The sequence below is a fragment of the Gobio gobio genome (assembly GCF_949357685.1).
Source record: "Gobio gobio genome assembly, chromosome: 12".
In the NCBI taxonomy this organism is placed as follows: Eukaryota; Metazoa; Chordata; class Actinopteri; order Cypriniformes; family Gobionidae; genus Gobio; species Gobio gobio.
This window is the reverse complement of record NC_137105.1, coordinates 34,752,409-34,770,240: the sequence shown is the minus strand read 5'-3', so window position 1 is coordinate 34,770,240 and position 17,832 is coordinate 34,752,409. Positions and strand designations below refer to the sequence as shown.

The 17,832-nt window shown below is 34.2% G+C and overlaps 1 protein-coding gene across 2 annotated transcripts in view; it reads left to right on the top strand.

Annotated features, from left to right (window-relative positions):
- Positions 1–2,267: 2,267 nt before the first annotated feature.
- Positions 2,268–17,832, top strand: part of flrt2 (fibronectin leucine rich transmembrane protein 2) — a 45,743-nt gene continuing 30,178 nt past the window's right edge. The window contains exons 1-2 of one of the 2 annotated variants that reach the window (XM_079831901.1): positions 2,368–2,613; positions 2,858–2,916. The gene's annotated coding sequence lies outside the window, so the exon portion shown is untranslated. Of the gene's footprint in view, positions 2,614–2,857; positions 2,917–17,832 lie in introns of both variants that reach the window. The other variant, XM_079831900.1, reaches the window with a different exon arrangement.

The following is a 17,832-nucleotide window of genomic DNA, read 5'->3' as shown; positions in this document are numbered from 1 at the left end:
TAATTGAGCCCATGTTAATAGACTGTTGCCACAATGGATAAAATTCAATTCACAGAAATTCAATTTGGCCAATTGAAAATTTTAGATGTGACCAGTCACTAGAAAATTTTGAGTTGGGAAGATTATAAATTTTTTCCATTGGCTCAACATATTATTTCTAATTGAGCCCATGTTAACAGGCTGTTGCCACAATTGATAAAATTACATTTACAGAATTTCACTTGGGCCAATTGAAAACTTTAGATGTGACCAGTCACTAGAAAATTTTGAGTTGGGAAGATTATAAATTTTTTACAGTGAATCAAAGCACATTCTGCTTTTCGAAAGGAGAGGCTTCATATAGACCAGAACTAAATAGAGTGTTACCGAGAGACTGGGAAGAGCTGCTGCAACAACGTCTAATATGTGAAAAATTATGTTTTTTGAACTATTCTAGTGGACCCCAAAAACAAAATAAAAACTTTTAAAAAAGGGCATAATAGGTCCCATTTAATGTTTTAGTATTATTGATGAAATTATTGGTTGCTAATAAACTCTCAGGGGTGGCACATCTCTGCTCTTAAAATGAAAGATTTTTGGAGATATAGCCTTCTTTAGGATTCCAACAGGATTGGTGGATCATGATTTGACACACTTTTCGACAATTCAGAAATCTCTGCATCATAACTGTCTCTGCTATAATAAGATCCGAGTGACAGAAGACTGGGTTGGTAGGTTTGTAATCCAATAAGCCGTGGCACATACCCTGAAGTTTCAAAAATCACAACCACAGTGAAAAATACAATGCAGCTTGATAGTTTGTTAACCCCTTGCAGAATATGTGGAAATGGGAATAATTTTAACAAAATAAGAGGAAGAGAAAACGTTTGAACAAGTTTTGCTTTTGTCCAAATGTTCAGCTTTTGTCCAAATGTTTCTTATTTAGTTTAAATATCATTTTGTACTGCCCTTCAGAAGCAACAGAACTTACATGCTTCCCGGAACACAAATTAAGCACAATTTACATTGATCTTCAAATTCAAAAAGTTTTCACCCCCGGGGACCGCAAAAGGCAAAGTTTCTCTGCAGAATGCAAAATGTTTTCAAGCAAACGTAAAATAATTGAAATATATAGTTTCCACCCATCTAATTTTTTCCAACACCATGTCCAATCATGGGTTCTGTGCAAATGTATCAATAAACATTTATTTATATTTACATATTTGGCAGACACTTTTATCCATAGCAAAGCACATTGTATTCTATGTATATTTTATCAGTTCATGCATTGCCTGGGACTCGAACCCATGACCTCGGTGTTGCCAGCGTCATGCTCTACTGTTTGAGCTACAGGAATGCTGATTGATTGATTGATTGATTGATTGATTGATTGATTGATTGATTGATTGATTGATTGATTGATTGATTGATTGATTGATTGATTGATTGTTAACTAGTTACATTTCCAACAAATTCTACTACTGAATAAAGTTGAAACCAATTTGATTGTTCATACAAAAATAACCTATGTATTTCTTCAGTATAAGTATTAAGCAGTAGATGTTACTTTCTAATAACTAGCTTATAATAATATCTTAGCTTGTTCTCTGACGTCACAAAATGTCATCTCTTGCTGGTCGACCCATAAAAACACAATCAACTCAAAGAATAATAATAACATTGTCCATCTATTCTCTCCACGGCCATGCGTCAAGCAGATACAGGAAGATTTCTTGACGTGTGAAAAGCTTTTGTTCTGTAAAGAGCAGCCTCAGTTATGACCCTTCATGCCACTGGATCATAAAGCATCATGAACGAAAGCATGTTGTGCTCACTTAGCAGCTTATTGGATTCCGGCTAGCAAACATAAATCAAATAACACCAAAGTTCATAAGGGTTGAAAGGCCTTAGCAACCGTGAGTTAGATTTTGCTCTTTACTCAGCAACACACAGCTGGATATTGGCACCACACACACACACAATATATCAGATGCTGATGTTGTTTTAAATACAGTATGTTACACTACAACAACATAGTATATGATCTAATTCCTTTCCAGTTTTTGATATAGTCATCGAAGGACTATCACCCAAGGTGTCCCCTCACTGGTTCACTCTCCCTAAGCTCTGACGTCCTGCGGCATGCCTGACCCCTCACCCTCTAACTCCTGCTTTGTTCTGCGGGATGCGACCCCATGACCTGCTCCTTCTCCTCGAGTCGTCTCCCAGGCTCACTTTCAGAATCTGCCTGCCCTCCGAATTCCTGTACGAGGCTGAAACATGATCCTGACCCAGTGAGCTCATCGACAGGCGTGGACTTACAAAATAACTGCGAAAAAGAAAAGAGAGAGTGTGCGAGAGATGGAATGTAGAAACAAAAGACAGGTTAGACAGCGTTAGACTCTGCTTCTGAGGGGTTAAGTTACACACAGCCAAAACATAAGGAAACACAAAGGTTCGTTGTGCTCACGAGTCGCATTCTCAGAACCGACGCCGCACGTCTCAGCGGGAGCTTCTTCTTTTGAGTTCAGGAGTTTCGTTCTCCCCTGCTGGAGTCGTTATCGAAAACATACGTAATTCCAGAAGGCTCCCATTGCCCTTCTGACCTGCTGCGACCAAGAGGCTCTGGTAGAAGTAAGTGGCTTTCACTTAAAGAATATCTGAGCGTGGATTGAATGAAACACAGTTTTGGTGGTTTATGCACTGGGGACTTTCGTAACGGGATTATCAAAACTAATTGTGCCAATTACGAAAGATGTCATGCGAATGAGTGATCTGATGCTGTTCATGTGGACAGGCTTTTTAAACTTTAATTCATTGCGGTATAATTGGATATACTTGTATGAATTATTTAGCCATTTTCATGTCTTTTTTCCAGAACATTGACTGTTGTATACTGTATCGCTTTCTACCAGTCAACACGTGTTTGGACATAGCGTAAGTGTGTGTGTGTGTGTATGTGTGATACAGTTGAAAAAGATTAAACTTGAATACCATAGTAAGTACAGTATAAAGATTTCAATAACTTGAAAATAATGCTTATTTAAATGGCACAAAAATCAGTGTGTCCCGACGCAAATCTGGTGCAACTTTAAAGGACTGCACAATTCACCGGCAAAAGTTTAAGTTATTCAGTGAGGGAAAGTCAAAAAATGACAAGGAAAAACAAGTTAAAAACTATTATGATGCCATGCTGCAAAGTTCATATGATGAGTCATATGTTTTTTAAAACTGCAACAAAAATAGAATAGTTAGAAACAAGGTTCAATGCTTGATATGATAATCTAGACTGCAGGGATCATCACGCAAACATTATATTCTGACGTTTTTGTTATGACGACCGTGTTCCTGCCAGCTCAACTGGTGAAGTGTACCTTGAATGTGAATCTGCCAAAAGGCATGAATGAAAATGTGCTAGTCTTACACTCGTTATTCACAAGTTCTACACCAAGTTCTACTACTTGAACATTTATTAAATATACAATACAACACAGTTTTTATAGGATTTTAAATTTATATTTATATAGCACAAATTAAAAACGACCTAAGTTGACCAAAGTGCTGTACAAAAAATACATATTGGGGATTATGCTTTCAGCTATTAATAAGAATGTCATTCTGAGATCACAATGTAAATTCATACCACAACATGTTGCAGATTAAAAGCTTTTTATCAGCATGGGTTCTCGTGGATTTTGAGTGAAATAAATAAATACATTTCAGGAAACTTCAGGAAATATATATTGTTGGTTTAAATTTAAAACAGTTACAAAAGTTACCTGGTTGCCTTAAAAAAATAATACAATGTTAATACAATGAAGGAGATTGGTTTAATAAGTAGAAACTCAAAATATTATGTTATCTGAACCCCATTAATTATCTAAGTTGATTTGACAAAAGATAAAAAGTTGTGATATCAAATCATAAAAATATTTGTTTACAGTGTGCTTATTAATAGTTAGTAAGGTAATTGTTGTAGTTAAATTTAGGTATTCAGGATTAATGAATGTAAAATATGGTCATGCAGAATAAGGTACAAATAAACAGTCAATATGCTAGTAATATGCAAGCTAATAAGCAACTAGGTAATAGTGAGAATTGGTCCCCAAACTAAAATGTGACCTTACTTTACTGTATTATGTTGGGCTACTAATTCAAGTTTTCAGGTTTGAACAGTGATCTCAAAACATATTTGGATACTGCTGGGTTCTTAAACCACTTGAGTTGCTTGAGTATCCCTCGGAAGCATTTTCCCAATGATTTTTAATCAACTGTTGTAGCAGTTCTCCTCAAATTCACACAGGTGTGTTTCCAGCACATTGACTACATGTTTCACTAGCGTTATACAACCAGAAAGTGTCACATTGAACACTAACTGTATCTATTGTTTTATCATTTAAACTCCAACATTATCCTATTTATTTCTTTGAAAAAGCTGTATTTGCGAACATTTTCACTTAATATATCTCTGCACAAACATTCATATATTTTTAATCATAGATTAAATGCCCATAACCTTTTGGTCCACTGCCCATTAATAATTTAATTCAAGCAAATCCAAAGCTTAAAATAAAAAATTAAAAAAAAGTTTTTTTTACTGTATATAAATGCTTTGATATGCTTGCAGTGCTTATCATGACATTTCAACAGTTGTAAAGTCAAGTGACAGCAGCCCATGTGCGGTCAGATCAGTGTCGCGAGTGGAGAACTCGGTTCATGAATCAGATGTTTTGTGAAGCAGGACCTGGCCTGAAGGCACAGCTCAAATATGCAAGAGTGCAGAGGGCAATGTCTCGTCGCAAAATGCCAGCACAAGCGCTTAACTGTTTTGAATTTGCACCAGAAATAGTCTACTTCTTATGAGTCCCCCCTTCAAATACACCCTTAAGATCTCAAGATGACCGTGATCTCTCCCGCAAGAAAAGAAAAAACAAACATGGTGGAAAGAGGGCTAATGTAATTAAGCTAAAGCGTGGGGAAGGGCATTCATTTAATTAAGCTAGCTATGCTTGTTCCTCAACCACCATCAATCATTACAACTGACAGGTCATGTGGCGCTTGGTTTGTTATTCCTCTTAATGCTGAACTATCACAAAAAAATTAGTGTTTTACAATGCAGAGCATTTTGCCTGTATCATGTATAGCGGAGAAGGCACAGCTTTGTTTTTTTTCTCTCAATTTTGAAGAGAAGAGAGATTGTGATAAATAAGAGAGGTTTGCATATTTGCATATTCCAAATGATTACTGTAACACCACAGGAGAGAGATATAAACAATTCAAATCATCATTAGTTTCAGTTAAACTGAAGAGTTGATACTCTATGCATTTTGTAAATTACAGACTTGATATGTCATATATTTCCTAAATTACATTTTATAAAAGATGCATTATGACCTTAAAGTTCTTCAAATTATACATACTAATTTAAAACAACTGATTCCATGATGTGCTGATTCATTAAAACAAAGTTTTAATATCAGTAATACAAGGCCATGGGGCATTATTATACAAAATAATTTTAATCACCTTTTGAATTATTTTGCTTTAAATCAATGTGTTAAAATGAATCGATTGCAATCGATTAATCGTGATTAATCCCATCCAAAATAAAAATTAGTTTTTACATAATATATAAGTGTGTACTGTGTTTAATTATTATGTACTGTGTACATATATATATATATATATATATATATATATATATATATATATATATATATATATATATATATATATATATATATATATATATATATATATATATATATATATATATATATATATATATATATATATATATATATATATATTAATCTACATCACTACCGTTGTTCTTTTCTGATTATTCCAAGAAAAAAGAAAAAAAGATATTAACTATTATGTTGAGTCTCTCTACATTAACACATCCACATGAAAAACAAAGTGAAGAAATATATGCCTGCATGGTAAGTCAGTAAGACAGCTGAGAACAAGAGAAAATGTAGGTTTAGACCATCTCAAATAGTATGTATATAGCTGATTTTTATAAATTGTTTTGCTGTCAGTGACAAGTTCCGTGTATTCTGCCTAAGGAATTGTGAAGAATCAGTGGTAGATCATTTTTTTAATGAGATCTAGATAAGGTATTTCTTTTGTACTAGTCAGCAGGCATCAAGGAACAAGTTCTATAGCTGAGTCTGGTAAAAGATTGGAACATTCTGACCCAACAACATAAATTGTCTTCAGTTTCAACCATGCACAGTCTTATCCTTGATAAATCATTCTTTTCTCTCCCTTACTTATTTATATATCCATTATTGCATCCTTCATTGCCCGGTTTCACAGACAAGCCTTGCACTGGTATATCTTAAAATATGTCAGTGCAATTGTTTTTCTCAAGATGCACACCAGTACTTTTTTTTCTAAGGCTTATGTATGTTTTCTAAAAGCTACTTAAATAAATTGACCCTAATTGAACTAAGGCATAATCATGGCTTAATCTAAACACTGTCTGTACTGTAAATCTATAATAAAAAAAAATAATAAAAAATGAGCCAATCGGTTACATCAAATTCCAACATCAAAGTCAATATATTTAATGTTTAAGTAAGCAGAAATTGCATATTTTTATTTTGTACCCATATATTTTAATTGCTCTTAACTTCAAATATTTGAGTGAGATAATTCATACATTTAAATTAAAACGATCAACTCGATATTTTTAGTAGTGGAAACTTGGCTAGCTTGAACTAGCTAATTTAATAAATGGTACCTTGTTAATTGGTAACACAATGCTTTGTTAACATCAGCAAAGCATAGCACTTGTTGAATGAGAACAGAAATATAGAACATTTAACAAAATGTATATCTGTTCACAAACTAAGCTCATACTCCACTTGTAAAAAAAAAATAACTTTACAGAAACTCCTCTAAACTAACATAGCACAACATTAAACACTACTAAATCCCCACCTTAAATTTAATCTTGCACAACAACATTATATAACTTTTAATTTTAGCATTTACTTTTATGCCCTTTTCAGTGGCATGGCAAAGCATGCTGGGAAATAGAAATCCCTGCCCAGTTTCAGTTAAATTTAAGTTAGTCTAGATTAAAAGAAACAAGTTCATAAAACTCAAAACAATGAAACATTTTAGATTATTTAAAATGTGTCAGTTTTGTGAACTCAAAAGAAAAAGAAAGTTCTAAATACTCATAAAAGTTAATTTCATTGAACTGATTTGTTTGAGTTGGCTCTATTCAAAAATAATTAAGTATTTTGACGATAGGGTTTACAGTGAGGCCTATATCTCTTTTTCCGGTCATTCTTTCTTTAAAGACAATATCAAGGAGTCATTACGTATATATAAAATGATTGTTAGTTCTGATGTGTATATTATGACATTCTGGATAAGTTCCAACTGAAGTTCCACATCTTTGGCCTCACCTGTGCACTCTGGGTTTCATTTTAACCGGCCGAATTACAATACCACACTCAGCTGATGACCTGGAGGTGGCCAGGTCCACGGACAAGCCGATCCTCTCGCCTCCCCTATGCCCTATGGAGCAGTGGGGTAGAGGGAACTGGCAAACTGCCCCGAATGGAGGGTGGGGATGTGGGCCACTGCTGTTCTTGCCAACCTCTGCTCATGCTGACCAGCTGTTGAAAGCAGACTGAATTCTTCCCAGACACAATGCACAGCCTCTCCTATGGGACCGTAGGTTCCGAGGAACCTCTGTGACGAGATTCAGGGTGAAGACGGGGCATATATCGCACCTTTCACTCTCTAATTAGGCACTTCATTGTTTTCTTTTTTTCCTTTCTTCCTCACTTTTTCCCCCTTCAACAACTGCTTCACAGCAGGGTTTTGAGGTGTAACAACACACCAGACATTTCTCCTGGAAAAGAGTAGGCAGCTGTCGGAATAACAACCTCATCAAAGGATACGCCGTGTCAAAGGAGGGCTATTCATATATTTTTGTTGTTAGTCAAATCCAAGTACAATAAGCAAAGGCAAAAGAAGACCTAGCATATTGAGGGAATATTGCTGTGATCAAGGCTGAGGGAAAAGACAACCGCGTACCCAAGATGTTGTTCTCACATGGGCATATGGAGGATATTAAGGAATTTTTTGGTGCAGATTGACACTGAAACCCTTGTGAAACACGAGTCAAGATGACAGCAGCTTAAGGCCAGAGTTGGTCTTCCCACACATTGTTTCTGATACACTTTATTTGTCTATCACCTAATAAAACACATGCGCACAGTGCTGCATGACCACATGTTGGCCAGAACTGGCTTCTAGGTACGGTTTGTGTTAAAGAAGTTGACCAATAGAACCAGAACCCACTTCTTTGGTGCCGGTGGAGATGTATGAGAATAAACCTCAAAGAGATTATATTACACTCCGGACTGTTGTGTCCATGTTGTATGCTCCTGGTCTTAGGTTGAAGTTGTATTAGATTTACTCTAGATTTCCACTTGTGGTGCAGACAGCCCTTTTTTTTGGCTTTATCCAGTTATGTCTGGGTTCAGCTCGGCATGACAAGGGCTGTGGGGCTCTAATGCACATCACTGATGCCACCTGCAGTTTGAACAGAACCAAGTGACTGGCCTGCTGTCAGAACTTACTTCACGGCAATGGGACACTAATTGAAAACAAATTTGGGTTTAAGCTCAGTCAGTTAACACGGCTTTGCAGAAATGTTCACACTGTGCTGACAGTCAAACGGGCTGGTTTGATCCTGTTTTGTTGCTGTTAGACTTATATGTGTTATTAAAGGGGATGGTAAATTTGTTTAGTCAGTGGTCTTCAAACTTGTCAGGTCAAGTTCCATGGCTGATCAAATCAGAATGACTACCACGCCAATGTTTTTTTTCAGCATTAAGAAAAACTGACATGTCTGAGTGCAAGGACAATCTGTGAGAACTTTATTGATGTCCATATTCTTATAAGCATGATCATGGTCTGATCAACGCATTACAAGTAATGTGAGTAATGTAATCAGATTACCTCAAGTAACGAGAAATGTAACACATTAACTTTTAAATTAGCAACAAAATATCTGAGTTACTTTTCAAATATGTAACGCAAGTTACTGTTTTCAGATTTATTGACTGACACCTCTCTTGTCCCCGTGTTGAGTGAAATCAGGAGTAAGAGCAGAGGCTTTGTGTGCGCTGTGTAAACATGATGATTATTGTATTCTAGACTAATGTGAGCATGAATGTACTCATCTCGCTTGCTCAAAAGCTGATTCAGTATTCCTCAAAATGAATAAATACAATGTTAAATGTAAGCATTAGTAAATAGTTAATTCATCATTTATAAAGCATTAATATACATTAATAAGCAGTTTACAAATGCAGCTATATATGCTTTATTATAGCACATCTATAATGTGTTTAATGATTGTATTTTCATACTTTATTAATGATCACTTTATCATTTCTAAATTAAGTATACATAATTTACAAACCAGTTATTTAGGAGTTGTCAGTGGTTCGTAAGATCATTTAGAAAGTGTAAGTAAATTATTATTAAACTATTTAAATGTACATTTATACATCTTATTATTTAGACATATAGTAATAGTTACTCAGCGTGTTAATAAATGCTTTATTAACATGTATTCGTACTGTAATTCATGATTAACTCAAAAAAACATTTAGTAGTTGTCAGTTAACTATTTTTGAGAGTTCATCTAAAATGGGGAATATTTTGCCTCGTAAAGCTTTTACAGGAGATTTATAGAAACACGCCACTAACTCCCCTTTGAGAATAAAACAGAGGTCAAAAATGGAAGCTTGAGTCTTAGATCTTTTAAATTATGTATAGTTTGTCAAAGTAATTACTTACATCTGACAGTAATTTTGAGCTAATTTAAACAAAAGAAAGCTTCAGTGCGTCCTCGTGCAGGTTTTTTGCGTTTAATATTCACAGATGCTTACAGAGTAAACTTTGCCTACTTATACACAGCGGTGGATCGTTTCTTTCAGAAATGAACAGCTTTTAATGGAGAATTATTCCAGGATTATTAAACGTGTCTCAAAACGATGTAGTTGAAGTAGGAATGCAGTCCTTGATGCGTTAGTTTGAGATGATGTGTGTGTGGGCGTCGTCTCCAGATCCTCAGTATTTGAATCTCAATAGAGCGCGCGCTTCGTGGCCGTGGTCGCATTAGTGTATAATGAGCCACTCAGGAACGACTAACATCTCTCAGCTTTCAACCAGATTACATAAACACAAAATATTTGTTTTTGATTTGGTTTACAGTGTTTAAAACCTGACATTTCAGCGTTTCTTTAGACATATGTCTCATGTTTGTGAGACAAGTATTCACTAAGCTAGAGGTCATTTTCTGAAGACTATCTGAATAAACGTCTTTGACAGAGAGGCTGCAGATCGCGCATCATGTTTGAGTTCTTTATTTTGCAAAAAGCACAACAATTTGTTTTTATTGTGACTGTACACAAAAAAAATAGAAACTGATTAAAATTATGTATAACACTTGCCTGAATGATAAAAAACGACAGAGTTATTTGAGTCTCTTTGGCACTGATAAGAAAAAAAACAAGCCAATCACGCGACGGCCGACTCGAGAGGGTTAAACCGTTTAACTCTAACTCCCATAGAGTTAAAAACTCCCCTAGAGTTTTACCGTTTTCGAATCCATTCATGTCTGGCAGGAGCACTTTTAGCATAGCTTAGCATAGATCATTGAATCTGATTAGACCGTTAGAATCTTGCTAAAAAATGACCAAAGAGTTTCAATATATTTCCTTTTTAAAACTTGATTCTTCTGTAGTTACATTGTGTACTATGACCGACGGAAAATATAGATATGGCTATATCATTTTGTCACTCCTGCAATCCAGTGTTGGCAATGGTAAAAAAAAAAAAAGATTTACACTTTACAGAAATTTTTTCAGCCTGGTCTCATTGCGAAAATGTACCTCTGGCAACGTTTTTGCAAACCCCAAAATACGTACCAATATGTACATATCACTGCAGTTTCAAAGTGATATGTCCACTGGGTGCCGCCAAAAGCTTCGTTTTTTTCCCGGAACAGTCTGTTCAGTTCAATCTGACGTTTTGTGACATTGTTTTTTTAACGTACACCTACACTAAACCCTAAACCTAACCGATAGTGTTAACAAAAGCAAATGTGACAAAAATACAATAGTAACCATGTCTTGTTAGCTTGTGTGAACTCATCTTTGAGCTCTTTTATCATGACTTGTCTTTCACGGGATTCGTACCTGAGCTTTCATTATTACAAGTACAAATCTGTACCAGCTGAGCTACTGAGCAAACTTATTATATTAAAAAAGCCGAGCATATGGAGCAGATTAAGTGACGCAAACTCCAAAATTTATTCATTTACATGGAAAAAAAAAACGATAAAAAGTGCTTGTTGTTTTACTGCCTCTAGTGTTCATTTCACTTTGAAACTGCAGAGATATGTACTTATTGGTACGCATTTTGGCGGTACATTTTCACAATGAGACCAGGTTGAATTTATTTTTATATCAGATTGCCGAGACTTAATTGCATTTTACTGCACAGTTATGTTTTTCTAGAGGTGTACAAGATTTTTATTTTCTATTAAATGTATTTTTCATTTGATAACAAGTTATCATTTTTTTTGCGTCTTGAAATAAATAAGTATTTGTTCTATATCCCTCTGTGCTGTGTTTGTTTCCTTTTTCTATTTAGAAGATAACAGAGCCTTTAAATGTCCTTTGTAAAAGCTTTATGAGGCATAAATAGTCCTCTCTTTAGATTACCTCATAAAATTAGTTAACTGATTACTACTAAATGTTATATAACTACCTGAATTAATCATGAATTGCAGTAGGAATATGTGTTAATAAAGCATTCATTATTACTATATGTCTAAATCATAAGATGCACATTTACATATTTTTGTTAATCATTTACTTACACTTTCTAAATGATCTCATGACAACTCCTAAATAATGGGTTTGCAAATGTATTACTTAACTTAGAAATGATACAATGATCATTAATGAAGTATGAAAATACAATTATTAAATACATTATAGATTATGCTTATAACTCAAGAATAAAGTATGTATAGCTGTGTTTATAAACTGCTTATTAATGTCTATTAATGCTTTATAAACTAACGATTTACTAATGCTTTACTAATGATTCATAGCATGCAGTTATTATAACATGTTATCCAAATGGGAATCCAATAAAAAAGTAACTAAGTAGCACAATTAGTTACTTTTTTAAGGCAGTATGTATTGCAACGCATTAAAGTAACTTTCTCAATATTGTTTTTACATTAATATTGTAATATTAATATTGTACTCAAAAGCAAGCCACTCTTTTAAGCGTGTGGCTGTTCACATACATTGAACGCCAAAATGTCACTTGCAGATTAAACTTTTTAGTATTCTAAAGTTCCAGAATCATGTTGTGTACCACCTGCAGGGCGGACTGCTCCACAGTTTGAGACCTCTGAGCTTCGTTATTAAGCATAGTTGGTTGTTGATGTGCCAAGATCACTATGGTGTGGTGTAGTCTCTCATGGTGTGGTCTCTCTTTTTCTCCTTGGTTTGTTTGCTTGAGAGCGAGGCTTGCTGTGAAGAAGCGTTGTGGCAGCATTTGTTCAGCTGGGCCACGGTAGGATCGTATAGCTTTGGCTATGATCCTCTTTGGGATGGCAGGAGCTCCTTTCTGGGTGCAGGCTTCAATTTCAGATCCTCAGCACATTGCCTTGCAATTGTTTCCTATTGCAATCTATTGTGGCAAAATGAAAGATTCCATGAGCAGAGAGTTTGTGTTGGCCCTGCACAGTGTCGGTTGGTTTCAGACGGCGTGGCAACAATTCGATCTCGTATTCTATGTCACAGTCAATCCTAAAAAGCTGTTACCACTTTTTTTTTCTTCTTTTTTTTTTACCCAAACATATCAAGATGACAACGGCATAGAGCCAGTCCATTGTCTCTGGGGTATATAGACTTACCGACACCATACTATAACAACCAGCTTCAAAGTGCAGCACTGTTGCAGGCGACCTAGGATGACATTGTTCTGTCAAACAGATTGTCCTGCATGTGGAAATGCTTGGATAAGAGAGTTACGTGTAGTTTTCTGAAATGTTTTCCTGCTGTGCCTGCATTCAGAATGTGCATTGTTTAAGCTAAATCTGATTTAAATGTATTCTAAATGATAAGTACATTTGTTTAACTGCTCAAAACAAATATTTTTTTTTCTTTTCTTTTTTTCAAAATTGACATCCAAACATAATTACACTGGATTGCATTCAAACCACAATTTTGATATTGGGAAGAAAACAAAACAACAAGAAAAAAAAAAGTGCTTCTTGTTTTGCTACAAGCAAAAGTCACAGATCTAGCGTGATTTTCCCCCTCTCATTCCCCCCTGTGAGCGGTGGATTTCAATTATTGTGATTGGCTAGAAAAGCCAGGGTCATTGTGACAAGATGGATTTTGGCTGTTTTTGATTCGGACCTCTAGACCAACTGTCGATAACACAGACGCCATGACAAATTATGACTGTGAGGGTCAAGCATTCTCCATTTAGGCATGTAATGCTAACTCAGTAAAACTAAAAGGACTACTGCTGCTGAACAAAATTCCAAATCACGGCTCCTGTGAACAAGTCCATTACAATAGTAATAAAATCATGTTTTAGTTTTGAGCTCCACTAACTACTAGGAGAGTGAAAAGTACTCACAAAAACACTCTCTCTGATGCGTTTTCATACTCCATATGCTGTGATGTCAAGAAGTCTTTGATGCTGTTCAAACTTTAGAGAGAAAATTGGCCAATAGAGACAGAAAAAGACAAACTTGCAAAGCTCCCAGCCTACACAAGTCTGTAAACGAACCGAACGATCTGCCATATGCGGATTTGACGTCTAGATCAATATAACTGGATATGTGTCCTTAAAACTTCACTGCAATCACACTGACACTCCATATCTTCTCAAATACAAGATGTGAATCTATATTTGCTTGTCAAGAGTCTGTGTGGAAATTATTTCTAGTAACACAGCAACCGCGACAGACAAAGAATGAGTTTAGCAGCAAATTAAGCAGCAAATTTGCATTTGGATTCAGTAAAGCAAGGTGCTTGACATTTTCCTTGAAATGAAGCAAACATTGCCACAGTGCATGTTCTGTATCCCATTATATATATATATATATATATATATATATATATATATATATATATATATATATATATATATATATATATATATATATATATATATATATATATATATATATATATATATATATATATATACAAAACATGTGATACAGCAGACACTTATCCTCTTTCCCTCTCTCATACGCATATAAATATATCACACACTTTTTATATCTACCTATCTATATATCGATCTATCGATCTATGTAAATATATTTTAAGACATAATCAATGATTTTTAACTGTAATACATTTGATTAATTTGTTATTATATATATTATATAATTATATTTCTTATATACATTATGATCAACATTATTTATTAAATATATTAAATACATTTATGTAGTAATATTTTATTTAATAGAAAATATTCATATATGCATTTATTATGAACGTATCAGTGTTGTTATAGTTAACTAAACATAAATGATTAAAAACGTTTTGTTAAGCCGAAATAAAGCTAAAATGAGCAAACAATAGAAATTACTGAAATAAAAGAACTGAAATAAAAACTTGCAGTAAAATTACTAAAACTAAACTTGAAATAAAAGTAAATAAAAGCTAAATATAAACACAAAACTAAAACTAATAAAAAAAACAAACTACAAAATTACTAAAACTGAAAATATAAAAATAAAAGCTAACTCAATATATTAATAAATACCATTATGGTATATAAATAGAGGCAGTCTTTTTATATGTTTACTTTTCTTTTTAGTTATTTCTCTGGCAAGACACTTACTATAAACTTCACTTACTATAAAGCTTCAACCCTATTCAGTGAATGTGTGTCCAGTTGTGTATCCATTCACCGATAAGTCCACTGCAAATAAGAAGGGGTGAGGAAGTCCACTGCAAATAAGAAGGGGTGAGGAGGGTTTAAGACTTAAGAAATGTCAAAACATCTATCGTTAACTGTACATTGGAAACTGTAAAAAGCCTCCATCTAAATGACCTGAGGCTGAGGAACACCTACACTCACACACATGCTGTACACACACAGGGGGCTTGTGTATATTGAGCTTCTTGGCTGAAAAAATATCCAAAAGCTAAAGGAAATAAAAAGATACCTTTACTGCCTTGTGGGGGAGGACGTGAAACAGTAAAGGAAAACTTTTCAAGGGACGGGCCAAAAATGAGCTGCTCTGAGGGAATATCTCAGCACTAATGTGTGTAGGGAACACCAGTAGAAGCACTAATGTTTTTGTGCACGTAGTGAACTAGCCTTTTATGCCCTCGTCTCTGTGTTGCCGTCTTTAATAAAATACATGGAAAAGAGAAGAAAAACTACAACAAAAGAACACTACGTCTTGCTTTTGAAGAAAACGATCCAAGGAATAAAAAAAGACTACTCTAGCCTTAAGTGTGCTCTTTTATTAAACATAAGGGCAGCTTTTGTGTGACTTCTCTCTTTAAATGTTATGTATACAGCTAGGCCTGGTAAAAGGTGATTACTCATAACAAACATATTTCAGTTTCCAGTAAAAAAAAAAAAAAACGTATCTGTATTCTATTACTACAACTAATATGTTCATCTTTCACCAAAACCCACTGCAGAAGATGCCACATTTTGCCCTCTGGGATGGAATTAGTGAAATCTTGCTCTACCATTCCAGCACCATGAAGTATATCATGTGATTTACGATTCCCCGTCACACGTTTCTCAAATGAAAGGATCTCTGCCTATTCAAAGGAAATATGCCACACAACCCCTGAAATTGTGGATGTTACTGCTGCCAAGTCTCCCACATATGTATAAACGTCCTCTAATTCATTTCAGGTGCATCCTCCCATTTGCATTGTGCACTGGCCTTAGCAACACAACAGAAACAAAATGTTTCAAATGATTTTCAAATGTTTGAGCAGGTTTTAAGGGCTTTGTAAGTGGGTATTTGAGTGTCTGAGAGACAATTGGAATAACAATCAAGGGCATCTCAGGTTTACAGAGGATGAAGTCAAAAATTGATCGTGTAATTCAGTTAACGAGCTAACAGACGCATACGTTTTTTTCAGAACAATTGAAGAAACATAATCTGAAGGTTGAATGACTGCTATTTAGTGCAACATTATCAAGAAGGCCTCTCTTTCAAATCTTTACAGTACAGCTTTTCAGTAGCTGAGCATTTGTATGAAGCAGCGTGATAATGAGGGAGGGTGACCAGATGTCCTTGTTTTCTCTGGACATTCCTAGTTTTAATGTGCTAAATATAGCATTTTTGTCTAAAGAGACATGAAGTATCATCGCACACATGCAATTTAAATTTTTCGAGAGTTTTAGAAAAAAAGAATAAGAAACTCATTATTTAGGAGACAATTAAATATCAACTTTAATTCTATGTCTGAGATTCTTAGGTCCATTAGGTTCATTGGGTTCATTGAATTAAATGTGTCATCTGTCTGTCAAGCAATTATGCACACTGACAGAATGCAAAGACGGAGTTTTTGCTCAGCAATTTTGTTTTTTTCTTTCAGTAATAATTATGTAGGATTTTGATTGATTGATTGATTGATTGATTGATAATACTTTTATTCAGCAAGGATTCATTAAATTGATGTAACAGTAAAACAGTTAAAAAAAATGTTTTAATACATTTGAAATATACACTGATCTATTGAACTTTTTATTCAGCAAAGAATCCTTAAATAATGTATCATTGTTTCCACACAAAAAAGTAGCAAAACTGTTTTCAACATTGATAATATTAAGAAATGTTACTTGAGCAGCAAATCAGCATATTAGAATGATTTCTGAATGATCATGAGACACCGAAGACTGGAGTTATGATGCTAAAAATTCAGCTTTGCCATCAAAAAATATAATATTCATATATTATATAATATTTCACAATAAAACTGTTTTATCAAATAAATGCATAAGAGACTTCTTTCAAAAGCATTATAAAAATATCACCCAACGTTTGAACTTGTCGTGTTTAGCCACCTATTTTTTTTTTTTTATACATTATTTAAATAATTAACCCTCTGGGGTTCTTCATTTATGGGTCACACTCAGGACCTTCGGGTCAAAAATGACCCGGAGGGTGGGATTAAGATAAAAAAGATTTGAGTAAAATCAATTAAATATATTTTTGTTCAATAATGTTTTTTTCTTTTCTTTTTGGTGTTTTGAGATAAGTTTATGATTTATAATTAATATTCATGCAATAATTATTACCAATTTTTTTTATATATATATATATATATATATATATATATATATATATATATATATATATATATATATATATATATATAATTATAATTTTTTTATTATTAAAGCTGTATTTCATTTTAGAGACCTCATGAAAGCAATTTTTTAAATGAGATCGATGCCATCCGGTGGACACATTGAGCATTTTTATCACGCAATAGCAAATTTTTGCCACTATAGTGGATCTTGCGTTTTATAATAATAAAAAAAAAAACGTAGCTTCATCGGAATGGTCCGAAACTGGGTGACTTTATTGGTACTTGGTATATGAACACCCAAAAAAATTGGGGACAGGATTTGAAAAGTCTAAATGGTCGTAAAAAAAAAAAGTTACACTCAGGACCTTCGCGGCAAAAAGGACCGCCATAGGAAATTAATGGGAAATTAGTTTTTTTGTGCATACAATCTACAAATCAGCCAGGATGCAGAAAAAAAGGACTTAAC